Source organism: Orbicella faveolata, unplaced genomic scaffold, assembly GCF_042242905.1.
Source record: "Orbicella faveolata isolate gen_17 unplaced genomic scaffold, um_ofav_v1 contig_35, whole genome shotgun sequence".
Taxonomy (NCBI): Eukaryota; Metazoa; Cnidaria; class Anthozoa; order Scleractinia; family Merulinidae; genus Orbicella; species Orbicella faveolata.
This window is the reverse complement of record NW_028301564.1, coordinates 7,863,038-7,883,611: the sequence shown is the minus strand read 5'-3', so window position 1 is coordinate 7,883,611 and position 20,574 is coordinate 7,863,038. Positions and strand designations below refer to the sequence as shown.

General features: G+C 38.5%; 4 non-coding genes across 4 annotated transcripts; all 4 read right to left on the bottom strand.

The window, feature by feature from the left end:
• Window positions 1-1,357: 1,357 nt before the first annotated feature.
• Window positions 1,358-1,430, bottom strand: Trnaa-cgc (transfer RNA alanine (anticodon CGC)). The gene has a single exon. It is a non-coding gene; the product is annotated as a tRNA-Ala (tRNA).
• Window positions 1,431-2,381: 951 nt separating this feature from the next.
• On the bottom strand, window positions 2,382-2,455 carry Trnat-ugu (transfer RNA threonine (anticodon UGU)). Its single transcript has one exon. It is a non-coding gene; the product is annotated as a tRNA-Thr (tRNA).
• A 4,986-nt stretch (window positions 2,456-7,441) lies between these two features.
• Trnai-gau (transfer RNA isoleucine (anticodon GAU)) lies at window positions 7,442-7,514 on the bottom strand. The gene has a single exon. It is a non-coding gene; the product is annotated as a tRNA-Ile (tRNA).
• A 7,981-nt stretch (window positions 7,515-15,495) lies between these two features.
• Window positions 15,496-15,569, bottom strand: Trnat-agu (transfer RNA threonine (anticodon AGU)). Its single transcript has one exon. It is a non-coding gene; the product is annotated as a tRNA-Thr (tRNA).
• Between the last annotated feature and the right edge of the window lie 5,005 nt (window positions 15,570-20,574).

Below are 20,574 nucleotides of genomic sequence, written 5' to 3'. Positions count from 1 at the left end.
ATCTAAAAATTATCCCGAAAAATCCACCGTGGGCAACAAGATGGCGACTGGTGCATTTACCAATAGTTTTTAGCGTCAAAATCCCTAAGAAACGCTCATGAAAAACGCGCAGAAAACTTCCTAAAGGTTCAAACCTAGCGTACAAAATTAATGTAATACAGCGACAAATGTTGCAAAGATACGATTTTATGTCTACTTTGATAATCCAGGTACGCCATGCATTGTCGTAAAATGTACAGCCGCCATTTTTTCCACTGTGGATTTTGGCGCGCTGTTACAGACGCCATGACACTTGTGCCGAAGAAGCCATACTTGGGTTCCGCCACCAGTGAGCCAACTCTTGTTAAAGATTTAAGAAAATAATGATCGATTTCAATAAATTTATTTTCAGTGGAAATCCGCTTAACATTGAGAATATGGTGCATTCACGGTTTCCTATCGAAAATTTCAATGCACGTTTTAAGCTATAACAATGAAAAACAACTATCCAATGACAAAATTGAGAATCCGAATAACAGTCAATACTGATGATGAGTAATAACGTAATTTTGTGCAGGAAGTTATGGCACACTTCCTGTTTTTTATGAGTAGATAAATGAGGAAAAAAGAACTGTAAACAGAAAAGACAAAAAGACAAAAAAAAATGTTAACATGGGTAGCAAAAATCTTGAATTTGGAGAATCCGGGTATCGATCCCGGTACTTCCCGCATGCGAAGCGGGCGCTCCACCGTTTGAGCTAATCCCCTATTGTATAGATGCCTTAGCTATGACGAGGCTATTTTGAAAAATTGGTTACCAGTTTTCGTCAGGTGTTACCGAAAATGAAAAAGGAAATTTAAATACACCACATTAACTAATTTAGAACAATGAAAAAGACTTATGCTATTTGTAAAATTTTGAAGAAAATAACTTGCCAAATAATAGTAAAAAATCAGTGTTGATCTGAACTTTGTCTTTTGAAGCAAAATAATAATATATGGAGAATCCGGGCATCGATCCCGGTACCTCCCGCATGCAAAGCGGGCGCTCTACCATTATAGCTAATCCCCCGGTTGTTACATGAAATCAGAGTCTTGGATTAAACAAATTACTAGTTTTGGAAGAATATTTGGACGTCTTTGAGAATATTTGGTACAAGCTGTTGTCATAATATTACAACAGAAAAATAACTGCTAAATAATTTAACTGATGCAGCGAAGTCTGCTATTATATTTTGACATCCTTCAATTATGATTAATTTACTTGTCAAGATTACTATAACTTCAGTATCATTACTCTTAAAATACAAGGTGCCATAAAACAGTTCATAAAGAAATCGAGACATGCAAAGAAGTCAAATAAAGAAACGAAAAAGAATGCTTCCGGCCGGGCTCGAACCGGCGACCTTCCGCGTGCGAGGCGGACGTGATAGCCACTACACTACGGAAACCTCGGTGAACCACTAGTAATCTTAAAACGAAGCATTTCTAAACCACGTTAACGTGGTACTATGATCAAATTTTACTCCTTGAATTTCTGGGTGAATCACATGGAAATCCACGAAATATTAAAAACGCCGTTTGCCGCTTGCAAATATCTGCATTAGTTCCGGAGATATTTAAGTTTGAAAAATGTGTAAAATATGCAAATGAAAGACAGCTCAATATTATATCGAATATATAAATAGAGCTATCTTGGTCAATTTGCAGCGGAAACCATTGAACCATTGTTCCCAGGGCAACTAACTGTTGTCCATTCCCCTCCAATCTGATTCAAATATTTTAGTGATTTTCAGCTGGAAAAACATGAAACAAGGCCACAAACACCACCTAACATATTTATATGTTTGCTGGATCATGCAAATGAGGCACCACTGGCAAATATCAAATTGGAACGCCAAAGGTGGCCAGAAAAGCTTTCAATATCGAGGAGGTGTGGACCCCAGCATGTTCCCATGGTAACATAACTGTTTAGCTCATATTGTGGAGCACATGTAGTAGAATCTTACCGCAAAGAATCAAAGATTTCTGATACAAATTGGCTGAGATATCTTTTTCATAAAATTTAATCAAAATTTGGTCGAGTTTATGACGTCATCACTTGGCCAATTTGCATATTTTAAAATCTTGAATATCTCTGGAACGAAAGGAGATCTTTGAAATAGTAAACAGCGTTTTTCTTCTCGTACAGTCTACTTTTTTTGTGCTTTAAAATGGCTTACATACGAAAGATGCGAATTTCATGATATATAGTAGCACTTTAAATGAACCGTCATGTAATTTTTCAGTCGACCCCTGCGTGGACCTTAAAAATAACACTCTTATTGGATAACACAACCTTACAAAAATTCCCTGTTAAGCAATATGTGAAGCTTCGAGAATTAAAAAGTTTGACCCCTCTAAGGCACCGATGGGATTTGAACCCATGACCTCCTGTTTACAAGACAGGCGCTCTAACCAACTGAGCTACGGCGCCCTACATTAGAGGGAGAGAGACTTCATGGATTCGAGAAAGAAACATCTGGTAGGCAGGAAAGAGAATTGTGTTCTCCTCATAATAGAATTATTGTTAAAATTAAGAAGTGTGTGTGTTTTTCTTTTCATTATGTGGGGGTAATGATTGTGTTTCTATGTCTGTTTCACTGCTTGGCTTTTTTTTTTTTGCATTCTGATCAGATAAAGGATAAAATTGGTTTCATTTTTTTCAGACATTTGACCAACTGATAGCAATCGTTCGCTTGTTGATAGTCATGATTTTGTGACGTGTGTCAATCGAGACGGGTATGTTCCTTTTTTTTCTTTTTTCATCTTGTAGCTTGTGCCGAGAAAGCAACAAATTTATTTGCGCTTTTGAAATATGTAATTTCTGACGATCGAGGGACGAATTAGTCAGAGATTACTATTCTGACAGCATGATGGAGAGGCTCGCGGGGTGTCCTGGGATGTTTAAGGACTTTTTTGCCTTTGGCGGGAGATTTACGTCATTCTTGATCAGTCAGTCTTCGTGTTCGTCCAAAATCTTATGAAGCTTTGTTTTAACAGCGTCTTGTAAAATGTTCTAGCTTATTGATTTGTACCAGGAGCCATAATCGGGGACGGAGACCGTAAGCGCGCGCCATTTCTAGTACTGGGGCTGCCCCTATGATATGGGAGAATTTTTCTATTTTTAGAGAAAATTGCGCCATCATGTGCGACACACGCGTGTACAATGCTGCGAGGATTTTTGCGGATGTAGCGCGGGGAAATGGCGTCCGAAATTCCCGAAATGTTTGATGCCTTAATTTTGGCCCACATATCAAGACGTTCATGTCTGTTGGGAGTTTACTTCAGTATTTTCGTCGTAAGATGCTCCAGTTTAAGTGAAGGAAGACAGTGTCGAATTTAGTTATGTGCCGCTTTATATCACTGACCAAGTTGTGTTCCTCAGCTTCTTTTACAAGGGCTCCACATCACTCCACTCTAAGTTTTACATATGTTGAAGATTGACAGCTTTTCCAAAACACCCCAAAAAAACTAGTACGATGTATTTGGATATAGCACCGTTTCAGGACTTCAAAGTTTCCCTCCTCTTGTCACACGCTTGCGAAGATTTCGCCAGAGTAAAAAAGAGAGAGTAAAGAGAAGAGTAAAAAAAAAAATAATAATAATAATTGCAAGTTTGAATTTCGCCTGAATTGTAAGCAACGCTTGATGCTTTATCAAGGCCCAATAAGTGACAATAAAGTTTATCTCTGTAGATGCTGCTCAGTTTTGTTTGTGTAAAAACCCAATAAACTCTCTGTTGTCCATGAATAAGAGCGACCGCCGATGCGTGTTTTGTACAGTCAGTAAAACATGACAAATTGGACTTCCCCACTTTCGTTTGAAAACGTACATCAAACTTATATAATATCTCTAGTTTTTAAATATGTTTAAGGTTGATAAATGTTTCAGAACGTATTAAAAGCTTAGCTGAAAATATGTGAATACCGCAGAAATAATCAGCAAAGTTACGATGACGCTTTCTTTAATCAACTGGAATAACGATTTCGATTTTGTTGGTTGAGTTATCAAAACTCCTTGTCTATTTTATTTTCGCAGTGTAAAATTTCACTATGTTAAAGAAACACACATGATGTTAGCAGCCTTTTGGCGTTGGTGAAAATCGTTGCAACATCTCAGCACAAAACACAACGAAAGAAATTTTTGTCAAGATTTGTTGACAATTGAAAACACCGACCTCGGACTTGAAAGTGCATGCGCTGCACTATGCAAATGAGCTACTTGTACGCCTCAGACTTGCCTTTCAAAAACTTTTGCAAACTCGCCAAACAAACAGAAACAATATGATTAAGCATTGTTTGGGAAACTCACAAATTAACTCGATACCAGAGTTAAGAGTTTTCTTACACAACTTTTCTTTACACAACAAACGCAAAAGATTACGCGTACAACTAGCGCGACCAGATATTATTGATTTACAGCGCGAAATTGAAGTAATATTTTGGACCCTGCAAAACTTACCTTTTCCATTAGCTCAGAGCATAACACTACATATAAGAGCCCTGGTTCTTATTCCCTGCCTTATTCCTTGTCATCGCTGTGAAAAATCTGCAAGAGAATCTCGCAACTCTCACCATTTGATCACTCAACGTGACAACATCCACGCGAGAGCCCCTGACATGTGCGTGGATCCGCGCGGATATATGACGTCAGGACGGCGCAATTTGTTCTAAAAATAGAAAAATAGTCCCATATCATAGGTGCTCGCGGATCCCAAGACTTACGGTCTCCGTGCCCGATTATGGCTCCTGCTAAAACAACACAGAACAGCTATTAAAACACCAGCTGAGTTAAGGGAGTGGCAGATTAAAGCATTTGTCTAAAGAGATTACTATATGTCTGGCCTGTTGGTCTAGTGGGATGATTCTCGCTTTGGGTGCGAGAGGTTCCGGGTTCGACTCCAGGACAAGCCCAAATTAATTGTTTTTCTTTTCAAATAATAATTAAAATAAACATAACAGTAATTTTTTTTTTATTTTCCAAATTGTAGGTATGGATGAGACATTCACTCGTTCTTTCCCTCTCTCCGTCGCTTCCTGTTAGAGTTTTCGTGAATCCGCTGATCAATTTAAAGGGAAAAGTAGTCACAGCCCAAGGGAGTCCCGAGCGGCTTTAACACGTGCATTTTCATCCTCAGAGAAAACATCAACGCAACGCTCGTGCTAACATTATCCGCGGGAGAACCGGCTACTATATCTAAAAGTAGTTTGAGAGGAATTACCTTGCTCTCCTGATACCGGCGAAATGTTTAAGCAACCTGCCAAAATACTCTACACCCTCAAAGATGTTCACATTAGGCTATACAAATATAGGGGTTAAGGTTATGGATTGTTTGGACTGATGCGATCATGAAATGGTCGATTTCATCATCTTTATATTTCGCCAAATCTTATTAGCAAAACGTAAACAAGAAATTGAGTAGTTATTCCATTTAAATTACCCTGGAACAAAACAAAATGAACGGAAAAGTTTAAAGCGATGGTTTTTGTCCTTGGGTCATTTGAAAGCTTTCATTTAACACAGAAATTACATTCAACCGTCAACTTATAGCAGAGAGACTTTTGGTTTCTCCGGCTGAAACTCATACATTTCTGGCTACCAATCCACTAACAATCAGTGACATAAGCTTTGTTAAGATCATAGCTCGATAACGTTATTTAAGGTATCGATCCCAACATGAAGTTGCTGAAGGATAAAAAATTAAATAAGCTCAGTTACGTCAACATCTTTCGTTTTTTTCGTTTTGTTTTGTTTTCGCTGACTCAAAATTTTGTAAGAGCCGGCTAGAGTTGGGTAGCAAGATTTAGTCTCATATGAAAAACAATCATGTGTTTCCGGCCGGGCTCGAACCGTCGATATTCCGCGTGTAAAGTGGACGTCATGACCACTACACTACGGAAACCTGTTACGACTGAAAGCTGCCATACTCAGTGGTGTGCTAATCAGGAACTCGTAGTTTCTAGTTTTTTTGATCAGGAAGACAGAAAAAATAAGTCTGCGAAGTACAGCAAACAGTTGAACATTTGCCTACTTCTCACGATGCTCAATATTGAAGTTTTTCAAAAACGATGCTATCCTTGTTTTAGCGTTACCAGAGAATCTCAGTGCAGTTAACCGTCAAATCGCCAAAAAATTAACCGTCAACCGTCAAATGAGCAAGCCAATAGTAGCCGTCAAATGTCTCAGATATCCTTAATCAAGAACTAAACGATTGACTATGGAAAATTTATGCTGTTTAGAAATGAACGTTAATACACCACAAAAAGATACACTTATGCTCAAGTCCTTCAACTTCTAGTTATGGGAGCGGAAGATTAATGCGCGCAGCGGTGAGGTGATGTAATTACGTTAATTAGACAAACAGTCGACGATTAAAGAAGTCATAAGTAATGCACAAATTATAGGACTAATTGGATTACTCAGATACGGGCAAATTTGTACCCTTTTATGAAAAATTACAGCCAAATTTGCTTCAACCGTCAAAAAACCAATAATGATAACGATCACGATAATAACGGTTCATTCACATCACATCCGCGCAGTGGCTGTTTGTTTGAATAGACCTTCTTACATGCAATACAACTAAAAATTACGCTAACAGGATGGATGGATGGAATCCTGACGCTAACTATATAGAAAATAATTATCAAAACAAAAAGAACCGTCCCCGGGTGGGCTTGAACCACCAACCTTTCGGTTAACAGCCCAACGCGCTAGCCGATTGCGCCACGGAGACTTCCATCAGAAAATTTTGAACAATTTTCATCACATTTGGTGCAAGAAATTTTAACTTGCGTAAGGTTTCTGTTACATTATTGTATCTTGCTCGAAAGACGTGAAAAGCGAAAAACCGGGGGAGTTGGTTAGTAACTGTCTTGGCCAATGAGACAACACAAAACAGGTGTTATAGAACCAGTTCGACAGAGAGAAGTAGATTAAGACCTTTGTCAAATGACGTTCAACCATGCTTGGCCTGTTGGTCTAGTGGCATGATTCTCGCTTTGGGTGCGTTGCGAGAGGTGCGGGTTCGACTCCCGGAGAGGCCCTTTGTAACACTCTTTTGTCAATGAACACAACATAATAACGAAGCAGGCAATATTACGATGGTTTTTGTGACGTCACAACGGCCATATGAAACAACGGAACACCTGCCTCCTTTTTTTGCAGACAATTCCAACTGACTACCATAAAACCCTAGATTCAAATATCACTTAACCGACTGTTTCTGTTGGCCGGAAAACATTTCCAACGACTTCTAGGAAAATATTAATCTAAAGTAATTTTGATCTAGTCCTCTTGTTTTAAACCGATGAGGGGGAATAAACTAATCAAAACAAATACAGGAAAAGAGAAATCAGAGTATAGTCAGTTAGAAATCTTAAAATAGTATTTTCCAGGTGGTTTACTTAAAAGGAAAAGTTGGTCCGTGTGAGGGTCGAACTCACGACCTTGGCGTTATCAGCACCACGCTCTTCCGACTGAGCTAACGGACCAGACACATTATCCTTGTGCCGTTTTTTATTAAATACTACTGCCTTTGTACAGGAACGTTGTCAAAAGTTTGGCCTAATGAGGAACAGCACCCGCTTATTGGCTTTGTTCAAACTTATTTGGTTTTATTCTTTAAGATGTATGTATATATTGTTAACGTACTTTCTCAAATGATGAGGACATTTTCGTCGAAATATAGTTATCCCGAAATTATCTGTTAGAAGTTGTTTCCCATTTATTTTATAATCATGTCATAGTTTTTTATTTTTAACTTAGGATAGAGTGCCACTGGTTCGTCAGTTTTTTTCAATGTTATGTGTTACCCTCTGTAAATAAAGTTGTTACTTCCTTACTTACTTACTAATATCAGCCGGTCCATTTTGGTCCATTTTGGTGATTTAACATAAACAATAGCCCTTTTGTTATTAGAAGCGCCGAGTTCTTTTTCGGAAGCTTAGCGAGAAAACTTGTGATCATCGGAAAAATTGTCGGCATGAGGAATTAGCTACCTTGAGGGTGTGAGGACTGTAATTTTTGTTATCACAAGATCAATTTCCATCGGGGGAGCCCAAAGGGACACTTGACCGGCTGTATGAGTATCGGCCAGACTCTCACCAATAAAGTAAGAGTTTTAGGCCTATTCCAAACGTCGTGCCACTGCCGTGCCGAACGAAATTCAAGAACTTAATTTAACTTAAGCACGACAGTTGCACAACGTATATTTTTGTAATCGGCTATTAAGGCATGGCCCGCCTAGATTAGCCTTTCAGTGCTACTTGCGGGCATGCGACTTGGCTTCAAACGGCGTGCTCTTGCAGGGCCGAACTGAATTCATAGCCTGTTATCAGCTTCCGTTGCTTTCTATTATTTAAAATGGTCTTCAGCAAGGCAAACTTCTTCCCATCTTCGGCGACTGAATTAAATTCGACGTTTGAAACCACTGGCGTTATTTTGTCATACCACTACTGGGTCAAATTTATTTGAGTTCGTCACCGCAGTAGCACGACGTTTGGAATAAGCATTAGCTTACAAGTTTGATTGGCAATGTTCGCTTTTATATCGATTTAATTTGGCAAAAGATAAAATGATTTATTCACTTGTGCTAGCATGACAAAGTATTATTAAACTTAAACTTAAACTTAAACGGCCGGGACAAGAAGAGAAGGTGAGGAGGAGTGATTTATGTAATACATTTCTATGTGTTAATAAATTTGGCCTTCATAAATTTTTTGACTTATTTTATCGTTGTGATAATATCAGGCAAGAGAAAAAGCGGTCATTGTGCACGACAGTTCGTTTCTTTGTTTGTCGCGTCCGGAGCAGGCAGCGTAAGTCAAAAGAAAAGAAACAAGTGCGATTTCTAAAAGCCGATTAACGAATTAAGATGCGTTGTTTTTACCTAATTTAAAAGTGAAAAAAAACAAAAACAAAAACAAAAAACAAAAACAAACAAAAACAAACAGCGGCCTCCGAAAGAGCAAAAGTTTACGCAACTCAGTTATCATTAGTGCAAGCAAAATATTGCCAACTGATCGTAGACTTTCTTCGGATTTTTTTTTCATTGCCTGTGGAAAGCGGAGATGATCGTTCACAACAAGTTCAACATTAAGCTTATTTAGCACACTTCCGTAACACGCATCCAGTTTTTGTGCTTCCTATTTTTCAAGTTCCTATGCCTTTCTGTTTGTCTTAAAAAAAGCGTGAACTGTGCTAAGTTTTGAGTTGTTTTTCGCTCGGTAGTTTTCATTGCGTGAAATGAGTAATTTCGTGGAATTTACGTGGCCGTGAAATTCCTCGACACTCGACGAGTCCGAGATCAGAACGTGATGTGTCAAGACACGTGACGTGTCGGAGAGTGCCATGTTCCTGATACGTACGTTGCGGCGTGTCAGGAAAACTCATGGCCTGGGTACGTCATGTGCGGCGTATCAAGGGAAGTCAGGACTCTGATACTTAACGGCATGCGGTTTTAGTTTAATCAGCCAAATTAATTAACGGAGCTTATTTCTCTTTACGCGGAAACTAAAATTTTCGGACGTGCGTTTCGTTTGTTCGTTTCAGAATGTTCAAATATATACAAACAAAAACAACAGCAACAATAACAGAATGCTAAATAGCATTTTTTATCACGTCCGACTACTATTTTATATTCTAGTATTTAAAATCTACTTATCGCAGGGCTCTTTTAGAATACTACCCTGGCTACTGAATGTAAAACCCTTGTTTAAATAAAGTGCTAAAAAAACCACAGTGGAACATCCCTTCTCACCGACCTACGTGGTGGCGCAACTCACCAGTTTCGCAAAGCTTGAGAGCGGAATGCCCTAGGATCGGTTGCATGGGAGGACTTGAACCGGGACACCAAACTCACTTAACGGTGCCGCGTATTTGATGCAAACCATGGAACACTCATAGGAGGCCTCTGGCCGATCTTAAGCTTGAAAAGATTGAATGTTGCAAAATCTATTTATTTAGACCGACTGGTGGTTTTCCATCATTGTGGTTACCGCTGTTAGTCTGAAAGCATCAGCACATGCGTAATTATGGAGGGTGCCTTCAGCGAAATTTACCAACCAATATTTCTTCCAGTTGGGTTTTCAGTAAGATTTCTAAACACAAATCAAATAAATGATTTTCGATTTTTTTTGTTGCGTCACAGTGAAAACGATCTATAAACATTTTATCCGTCTTGGAATTGTTACGTGAATAACATTCAGACGTCTGTGAGCGATTAGACTTTTTATTCTTTGCCGAAAGGGGCGAATCATTCAGACAAGTTCATTATACGTCGTAAGTTATAACGGTCTGCTGAGCATCAGATTGTTAATATTTAAATCAAGTTGCCCGTGACGCGGCCAATTAAGTCAGATATAAAGAGCGGGGCCTTTGAAAAACGTCCTCGAGTGTTGTCCGTGATAAAGACTGGCTTAAAATGTCGATCTGGTCTAGCTCCGGCTTTGCAGTGCTTCCATAATCAAAGCAAGTAGTAACATGAAATCTTTTGGGCGAGAGAATAATGCAGCAAAGTGAAACAATCGGTAAACTTGTCGCTTGTTGAGCATAACTGAATTTTGGTCCAGTATGAATATAAACAGCTTAAGGGGACAGCACACTTCTATTTAATCGTAATTACCTGGCAGCTTTCTTCGAAGTTCCGCAAATATTTTACAGCATTTCCTTCATCTTGCAGCTGTTGTACATTACGATCAGAAAATTTAAGGGGGATGAAAGGGGGGAATAATTCTTTTTCCAGTTTGAAGCCACACTAAATTTCCAACAGAGAAACCAAACAGCAATGGTGATATCATCGATAGCCGCAATGGTGACCCCTACCAGCCGCCCCAGGGTAACGACTTACACACAACAAATTGTACCCGTAATGCCTCCCCCGGGGAGGATTTGTCGCTACTTGGCTTTTTACAATCGTTCAAATCGTATCGCACGAGAAATTTTGAAAGTCCCTTGAGTATTTTTAAGCTGCTGCCGCCATTGTTAAAAAATGGCCATATTAGGTTAATTTTGGGCTGGATAACAAAGCCTTTTGTTAGCAAAATGGACCCGCTTTTCTTGAATATCAAGGAACTAGAATGAAAAGCAACATATTTCTTAAATTATCTGTTTTTCTAAAATGAAATTCTAAGTACATTTAGAAAAAAAAAATAAAACTAATCACCAAGTCATGCCTCTAACATTGTTTTTCAATAGTTATAGTAACTTGTATATTGAACCAAATGCTTACGGTTTGGGGAATAAGCTCAAATGGTAGAGCGTCCGCTTAGCATGCAGGAGGTACCGGGATCGATACCCGGATTCTCCAGCGGTCTTTACTTTACTAGCTAACATGCAGCTTTACTTTTTTTTGAAGGCAGATTTTTTTCGGACCATTGTTGTACAAATAACGGTTTGTAAACTTTTTATTTGGCTAGTTTTCTCTAGCTATCAAGGAAGATGAAAATACTCCTATTAAAGAATTTTCCACTGTCGCTCTAAAACAACGTGGACTTCAATCGACCAGCGGTAAACGGGCAATACCCAGAGCACCTTTCGGTATATTTGTCGCGTGGTACTCTTTTACGCTTTGTAGCGCAACAAATAATAATAATAAATAATAATAACGAATCTTTAGACAGGATTAACCCATCAGTACTATAAAGTACTGTTATCAAAGGGGTCCTGTAAGATTTAAAAATTTAAAAAAGGTAAAAGGTTAAAAAGGCAAAACAAAAAAAAAAACTGCAAAACTGCAAAACTGCTGTATAACACAGATAACACAAAGATTCTTTGAAGAATTACTCTTTTTTTTGCGACTTGCTTTATTGTAGCCTGGCAGTTAAAGGATTTATTAAATCCATTTTGAAATCACTGGTGATCCTTGGAATCTGTTTCGCTCTCAGTGGTGCGATTTATTCACTAATCGCACTATTTTTTGCTCTAAATCGCATCTTTTTCTCAGCCAATGAGAATGGGCCAGTAAAACAAAACAACCAATCAGATTTCAAGATTAGTTTAAAGTAATCAATAAAATTTCAGGAAAATGAAAGGCAAAAAGCCACTGTGTGGAGAATTTTGCAAATACTATTGCCAAAACTTTGTTGTTATTGTAGCTTTTTTTCCAAAAAAAATTGACAAATTTAATTAATTACAGTTTCTGAATGACGATTATGAGCTCCTTTAGGCTGAGGACCTACTTTAATGGAAGTTCCCAACTTTCAGTGTCCATTTTGACGAACATTTTGGCGATTTTTCTTCAACATCTGCTCAAGATCCGTATGATACTGAGTCCAGTAAAACATAAACAAACGAAAACCACACAACAACAAATTCAGAGTCATCTCAAGAAGGTAGATGTTTCCAGGTTTCCGGTAGTTTCAAACGAAGCAACAAAACACCTCAACTCTGTTGTTGTGAATAAACATAGTCAAAATACGCCACACTGCACAAAATAGTGCATGAACGAACGTCTTACGAAGCCGGTGCCAGTCCCGCCGTCTTGGAAATAACTTAAAACAAATGGCGCTGCAAGAACTTGACAACGTCCTGAGTATTGAGTCCCACGCGGAGGTTACAAAAAGAAACGGAGATGATAACGAGCTGGACCCCTTAAAATCATGCCATTGAACGGTATTTAAAAGAAAAAAAATGTACTATCCACTGGGCATCGTGCACTCGAGGGAGTTTCACAACCCAAAAGAAATCGCTCGCAGAATTACACAGGATATGCACCTTCAAATTCCTTCTCCAAAGACAATGAAAAGTCTCAGCCTCAACCACAGAAGAAAGGTAGGCCTTCCATAATTGATTCAGGCGACGAGAATTGCACTCTTACATCTGAAGTAGACTATTTTCGACTTCAGATCAGAACTGCTTGTTTCTTTGTCATGCTCGAATGAGTTTTCGTCACATGACATCGTTTTGCATACTAAATTAGACGTAAAGGCGTTTCCGGTTCCGCTTTTTTTTTTAACAAACCGGCTACTGGAACAATACACCAAAAATCTAACATTTAACGCGATAAAATTGTGCGATTTCAAAATGGATCTAATCAAGTGGCAATTGAACTTCGTGTCGTGCAATTTTGGTCTGAAATTATACTTGTTATTTCAGACCAAATTGCACTCCACTCAGTTCAATTACCATTATTAATTTCATCTTTTAGAACTGACGCCCTCCTTTGGCACGGAATAGTAAGGAAAGGTTAAATGGCCGCAAATGGGCCTTGCTAGCCCACACACTGCAGATCTAATCCCAGTCTCCGCTGTATTAAACAACTGAGAGTACTTTTCTTTTCCATGGATGGGATGCTAGTCCATCGTATTTATCCGCCCACACCCCCAGCCCCCCCCCCCCCCCCCCTTCCCCTTTGCAGCGAACTACTCTTACAGTAATGAAAGAAGAAAGAAATATAAACAGGAGCCATAATCGGGGACGGAGACCGTAAGTCTTGGGATCCGCGCGCACCTATGATATAGGACAATTTTTCTATTTTTAGAACAAAATGCGCCATCCTGACGTCACATATCCGCGCGGATCCACGCACATGTCGGGGGCTCTCGCGTGAATGTTGTCACGTTGCCTGATCAAATGGTGAGAGAGGCGAGATTCTCTTGCAGATTTTTCACAGCGATGGCAGGGAATAAGGCAGGGAATTAGATCCAGGGCTCTTATATGTAGCTTTATGCTCTAAACTAATGGAAAAAGTGAGATTTTCAGAGTCGAAAACAAGACTTCAATTTCGCGCTGTGAATGAATAATAATATGTGCTCGCGCTAGTTGAACGCGTAAGCTTTTGCGTTTGTTCTGTAAAGAAAAGTTATGAAAGAAAACTCTTTACTCTGGTATCGAGTTCATTTGAGAGTTTCCCAAACAATGCTTAATCATAACCAAACTCTGTTTTTGATAGTTTCTTATCGCTTCTGTTTGTTTGGCCAGTTTTCAAAAGTTTTTTAAAGGAAAGTCTCACGCGTACATAAGTAGCTCATTTGCATAGTGCAGCGCGTGCACCTTCAAATCCGAGTCGGTGTTTTCAATTGTCAACAAATCTTGACAAAGATTTCTTTCGTTGTCTTTTGCGCTGAGATGCTGCAACAATTTTCACCAACGCCAAAAGGCTACTAACATCATGTGTATTTCTTTAACATAGTGAAGTTTTACACTGCGAAAATAAAATAGACAAGGAGTTTTGATAACTCAACCAACAAAATCGAAATCTTTATTCGAGTACAGTGACTATTCGAGTTGATTAAAGAAAGCTGATTATTTCTGCTGTATTCACATATTTTCAGCTAAGCTTTTAATATGTTCTGAAACATTTATCAACCTTAAACATATTTAAAAACTAGAGATATTATACGAGTTCGATGTACGTTTTCACACGAAAGTGGGGAAGTCCAATTTGTCATGTTTTACTGACTGTACAAAACACGCATCGGCGGGCGCTCTTATTCATCGACAACAGACAATTTATTAGATTTTTACACAAAGAAAACTGAGCATGATCTACAGACATAAACTTTATTGTCACTTATTGGGCCTTGATAAAGCATCAAGCGTTGCTTACAATTCAGGCGATACTCAAACTTGCAATTACTTTGTTTTACTTTTCGGTCGAGATGGACTCTGGCGAAATCCTCGCAAGCGCCTGTGGCAAGAGGAGGGAAACTTTGAAGTCCTGAAACGGTACTATATCCAAATATATCCAACTGGTTTTTTGTTGTGTAATGGAAACGCTGTTAATCTTTGTTCAACATATGTGAGACTGAGAGTGGAGTAATGTGGAGCTCTTGTAAAAGAAGCAGCGGAACACAACTTGGTCAGCGATATAAAGCGGGACAACTAAATTCGGCACTGTCTTACTTCACTCAAACTGGAGCAGCTTACGGCGAAAATACTGAAGCAAAATTCCAACAGACATGAACGTATTGATTTGTGGGCCAAGAGTATCAAACATTTCGGACGCCATTTCACCGCGCTATATCCGCAAAAATCCACGCAGCATGTACGCGCGTGTGCCGCACATGATCGCGGAATTTTTTCTGAAAATAGAAAAATTGTCCCATATCAGAGGGACAGTCCCAATACTACAAATGGCGCGCGCTTACAGTCTCCGTCCCCGATTATGGCTCCTGATATAAATTCATCAAACGAGACAAGTCGACCAAAGAAATGTCGTTGAACTAACGCGACAAATGTAATCCAGGGCGTTTATTTACATTAAAGTAATGTTTCAAAGCGCTTTACACTCTGATAAAACATGGGTTTTTGACCAATCAGAGCGTGCGCAGGGTCCTATCTATATTATAATGGTCATTTATTCGCAAATTACGTTCCATATAATTCTTGAAATTTTTCACTCGACTCTTGTGTAGATCTTAAAAGTAAATCCATCGGATAACACAACCAAAAAAATTCAAAGGGGTGCAATATGTGAAGCTTCGTTGAGCAATTTTCAAAAGTAATAAAAAATTAAAAAGTGCAACAACTGTAAGGCACCGATGGGATTTGAACCCATGACCTTCTGTTTACTAGACAGGCGTTCTAACCAGCTGAGCTACGGCGCCCTACATTGGATAACCTCGTGTATTATTGTTTATTTGTTTATTTTTTAAAAAGAAAAATAAAAAAAATAAAAAAAAAAACATTGTTAATACATGTAGTACTAAGTTGGTGACATGTCCACTTTCACGCTTGGTAATTTCCAGCGGCACTAAGATAGCTCAATACTTCTTAGGGTGTTCAAGTACCTCAAAAGGTCCACAGCGGGAGCTTTCGTGGTTCCTTTTAGCGTATTGAGCTTAAAAAAAATTATGACAGGAGATATTGTGTTGTTTTAGAATTGGTACCTCTTAGGGGTCCCTCGGGGACCACCTGGGCTTTGATTTGGCGTTAATTTGAAAGGCTGGGTGCGAAAACTTCCAGAGCTCAAATTCTAAAAATAAAAAGATACCAGAAAGGGTTGAATCCTAGGGTTGGTATGGGAGATGGACGCTCCGGGTCATGAGCTCCTGATCTTGCTTTATTGACGGGACGCGGAAAATTAATTAGCGGAGTTGGACTGGTAACTACACGACTACACAGAACAATAATCGTAATAATACATGTTTAGCAGGGCGCATACTTCATCAAAGGTGTTCTTCATTGGGGCCCTGCAACTGTTCTCAGATGAGTTTACACATTGTGCAACAACATTTACACGAATCTCAACATGGAAAAACATAGTATTAATTCCAAGTTTGAAGTGAACTTTTCTCTGCCAAATATTGTTTAAGTGGGCCTACTAAGTGAATTTAGTCAACTGGTGAGGTTCCTTAAAGAACAAGTTCGCATTTAGCGACTATAGTTTCACGCGCCTTGCAGCCACAAGATGGCAGGATTTGATGTCTCGTGGAGAGAAATCTTGAATTTTTTTTTTTAACTGCCGGCTTCCTACCTTTTTTTTTTTTAACTTTCTGTCTTTATTGCTAGCAAATATCATTTTTTTCGTTTGTTTTCTTTAACTTCCTACCTTGATTTTCTGTTTATTTTTGGACAATGTGGAGATAATTGTAAATAAAATCTGTTTCTGGAAAGAAAAGTAGGGGTCAGCAAGCTCGTTAAATCTAAGCAAAGCTATAGCAGTGGCCATCTGCCCTGTCATTCTTCATTTTAGTACTTACCGCGTGCACTTGATCCATGACGTGGCTCACTCTTCATCCTCCCCTGACACCGGCGAATTGTTTAAGCAACCTGCCAAAATATTCTTCACCCTCAAAGATGTTCTCATCATGCTATACGATAATAGGGGTTGAGGTTGTGGATTGCTTGGAATGGTTTGGTCAATGTCATCATCCCTCTTTTTCGCCAAATCTTATTAGCAAAACGTATAAAAGAAATTGATTAATTACTCCATTTAAAATACCTTGGAACACAACAAAAAGAATAGAAAAGTTTAAAACGATGGGTTTCTCGTAGGAGAATACAAAAGTTGAAATTGACATTTAACACAAAAACAAACGCTATCCTTGTTTTAGCGTTCGGCAGAGGATCTCAATGGGGTTAACCGTCAAATGGCCAAAACATTAACCGTCAACCGTCAAAACCGCAATATTTTTACCGTCAACCGTCGAATGAGCAAGCCAATATTAGCCGTCAAATGTCTCAGATATCCTTAATTAAGAACTAAACGATTGTCTAGGGGCAATATATGCTGTTTATATAGCAACGTTTTAATATATCACAAAAAGTATGCTTATGTTCAAGTCCTTCAACTTCTAGTCACGGGAGCAGGCGATTAATGCAGGCGGTTGTAATAAAGGTGATGTAATTACGTTAATCAGACAAACATTTGAAGAGTAAAGACCCAATATTGAATGCACAAATTATAGTACTAATTGGATTATTCAAATATGGACAAATTTGTACCCTTTTATGAAAACTTACGGCCAAATTTGCTTCAACCGTCAAAAAACCAACAATGATAACGATCACGATAATAACGGTTTATTCACATCACATCCGCGCAGTGGCTGTTTGTTTGAGAAGACGTACTAACATGCAATACAACTAAAACTGAAGCTAACAGGATGGACTCTTGAAGCTAACTAAATAGAAAACAATTATCAAAACAGAAAGAATCGTCCCCGGGTGGGCTTGAACCACCAACCTTTCGGTTAACAGCCGAACGCGCTAGCCGATTGCGCCACTGAGACTTGATTTTCATCAAGTTGAATTGTGTGGATGAAATTTTAACTTGCGTAAGGTTTTTGCTACATTATTGTATCTTGCTCGAAAGACACGAAAAGCGAAAAGCCAGGGAATTTGGATAGTAACTGTCTGAGCCAATAAGCCAACAAATAACTGGTATTATATAGTACCAGTTCAATAGAGAGAAGTAGGTTAAGACTTTTCTCAAATAAATATTCAACCACGTTTGGCCTGTTGGTCTAGTGGCATGATTCTCGCTTAGGGTGCGATAGGTCCCGGGCTCGACTCCCGGAGAGGCCCTTTTAATACTCTTTTATTGATGAACACGACATCAAAATGAAACAAGCTACGATGGCTTATGTGATGTCACAAATGCCATATGAAACAGTGAATTACCTTCCCCCTTTAAAACAAATTTCTTTTATTTTTGTGCAAACAATTCTAACTGACCACAATGAAGCCTCTTTATATCAGAATATGGCTTAATCAAGTGTTTCTGTTGGCATCAATATTTTTCAAACCGGTACTTTCCAGCCCCCGGGAGGGGGGGAATACTGCCGTATATAGGGCTATATAGGTAAGTGCCGCAGTAAAGGGTATGGTTTTCAAGCAGTTTACTCTAGCATAGTGTATATAAACCAGAGCGTTTGGGTCTAGAATAGAGTATCATTTGTCACGAAACTGACCAGTTGGTTGAAGATTTTATCTAAAGTAAGGAAACCAGGAATTGCCACTCAAAAATATAAAAAAACTGAAATTGGCAAGTTTAAATTTTTGTAACTCAGCCTCAACGGCGTCGAAAGATGACTATCATAAAACACTACTGGATATTATTAACTGGGGTCCCAGCGGAACATCCCCAGCCAGAAATTTCTAAAGTACCCCCCTCCCCGGGTTTTCAGCTACATGTAGTAAAATTATAGACAAAGGTAAATTTGATATAGTCCTTTTGTTTTGTAGCGATCAAAAAAAATCTATAAAAACAGGTTTTTAATTGAAATAAAGGTCAAGAATTAGGAAAAGAGAAATCAGATAAATCAGATAAACATCTTAAGATAATATTTTCCAGTTGACTTAGTTAAAAGAAATATTGGTCCGTGTGAGGGCCAAACATACGGCCTGAGCTAACGGACCAGACACATTGACCTCAATGCCGTCTTTTATTAAGTTATTCTGCCTTTGTACAAGAAATTGACCATAAGTTCGATCAGGTGAGATATAGCAAAGGCTTAGTGGTGTCAGTTATTTTGATAGTCCATTGGGCGGTGGCCGGCAGATTATTGTTTCTATGAGATACTTTAATATCTTTAACAGATATTCAAATATGCAAATTAAAATTTGTCTGATAGTTGTAGCTTTTCAATAAAAATTCATTCCACACACTATATATAGCCCCAAGATCAAGTTTATAAATATATCAATGGGGGCCTTTCATTGAACACTGCCGTGAGCAGCTTCATTGTATCAGAAACGAGCGAAAAAGAATCATGCTTGATTTGGTTGAAAAGATCAGGTCAGGGTTATTTTCTTCCTCGCGCGCGTTCCGAACTGTGTGTTTTGGATCTCCGAAATAGGCTCACCGAAGCAAAAGTAAATGGTCTGCTACACAAATTTTTTAAACCAAGAAAATTTATTTCAAACTTTTTAAAAACGGCTTGCTTTGTTTTCCATCTAGTCCTTATCAAAACAGAAAAGGGAATTTTAAACTGCTTTTAAAAAAAGCAGTATAAACATCTCAATAGAGTTGCGTTGGTTGTCCTATTAGTGAAGCAAAAAGCTGCCCATGATGACAGCACGTGTGAGTCGCTTCACACCCTGTTTGCAGAGCAGAAATAAGAAGATTGAAAATTAACTGAAGGCAACGATAGCTTTGTTAAGAATCTGCGATGAATGAATGAATATTACTTATTAAACACGATGGAATTTAAGCTATAAGCATTATTATTACCAATAATTCTTAGCGTCAATATCCCTAATAAACGCTTGTGAAAAATACACAGAAAACTTCCTAAAGCTTTAAACCTAGCGTACACAATGAATGTAATACAGTGACAAATGTTGCAAAGATATCAATTTATGCCTACTTGTATAACCCAGGTACGCCATGCATTTAGTGTGGTAAAATGTAGAGCCGCCATTTTTTCCCACTGTGGATTTTGGCGCACTGTTACAGAAGCCATGACACCTTGTGTCCAAGAGGCCGCACTTAGGCTCCGCCACCAGTGAGCCAGCTCATCTTAAAGATTTAAGTAAATAATAATCGCATTCAATAAATATGCTTTCAATGAAAATCTGCTTAACATTGAGAGTATGGTGCGTAATTTACGGTTTCCTACAGAAAATTTCAATGCACGTTTTAAATTATAACGTGAAAAACAAATATCTAATGACAAATTGATTAAAAAAAAGTTGGAGAATCCGAATAACAATCAATACTGATGATGAGTAATACAGTAATTTTGTGCAGGAAGTTCTGGCACACTACCTGCGTTTTATGAGCAGATAGATGAGGAAAGATGAACTGCAAAAAAAAAAAAAGACAAAAAGACAAAAAGAGATGTTATCATGGGTAGCAAACGCATGCGAAGCGGGCGCTCTACCATTTGAGCTGATTCTCCATTGTACAGATGCCTTAACTATTGCGAGGCTATTTTGATAAACTTCTCACCAGTTTTCGTCAAGTGTTACAGAAAATGAAAGAGGAGATTTAAATACACCACATTAAAGAATTTAGAACATTTAAAAATACTTACTGCTATTTGTAAAATTTTCAAGAAAATAGCTTGCCAATTAAAAAGTCATAGACAAGTGAAAGCAAACGATATAATCTCCCGACGTTTCAGCGACCTCATGACGCCATTATCAAGGGTACAAATGAGAATT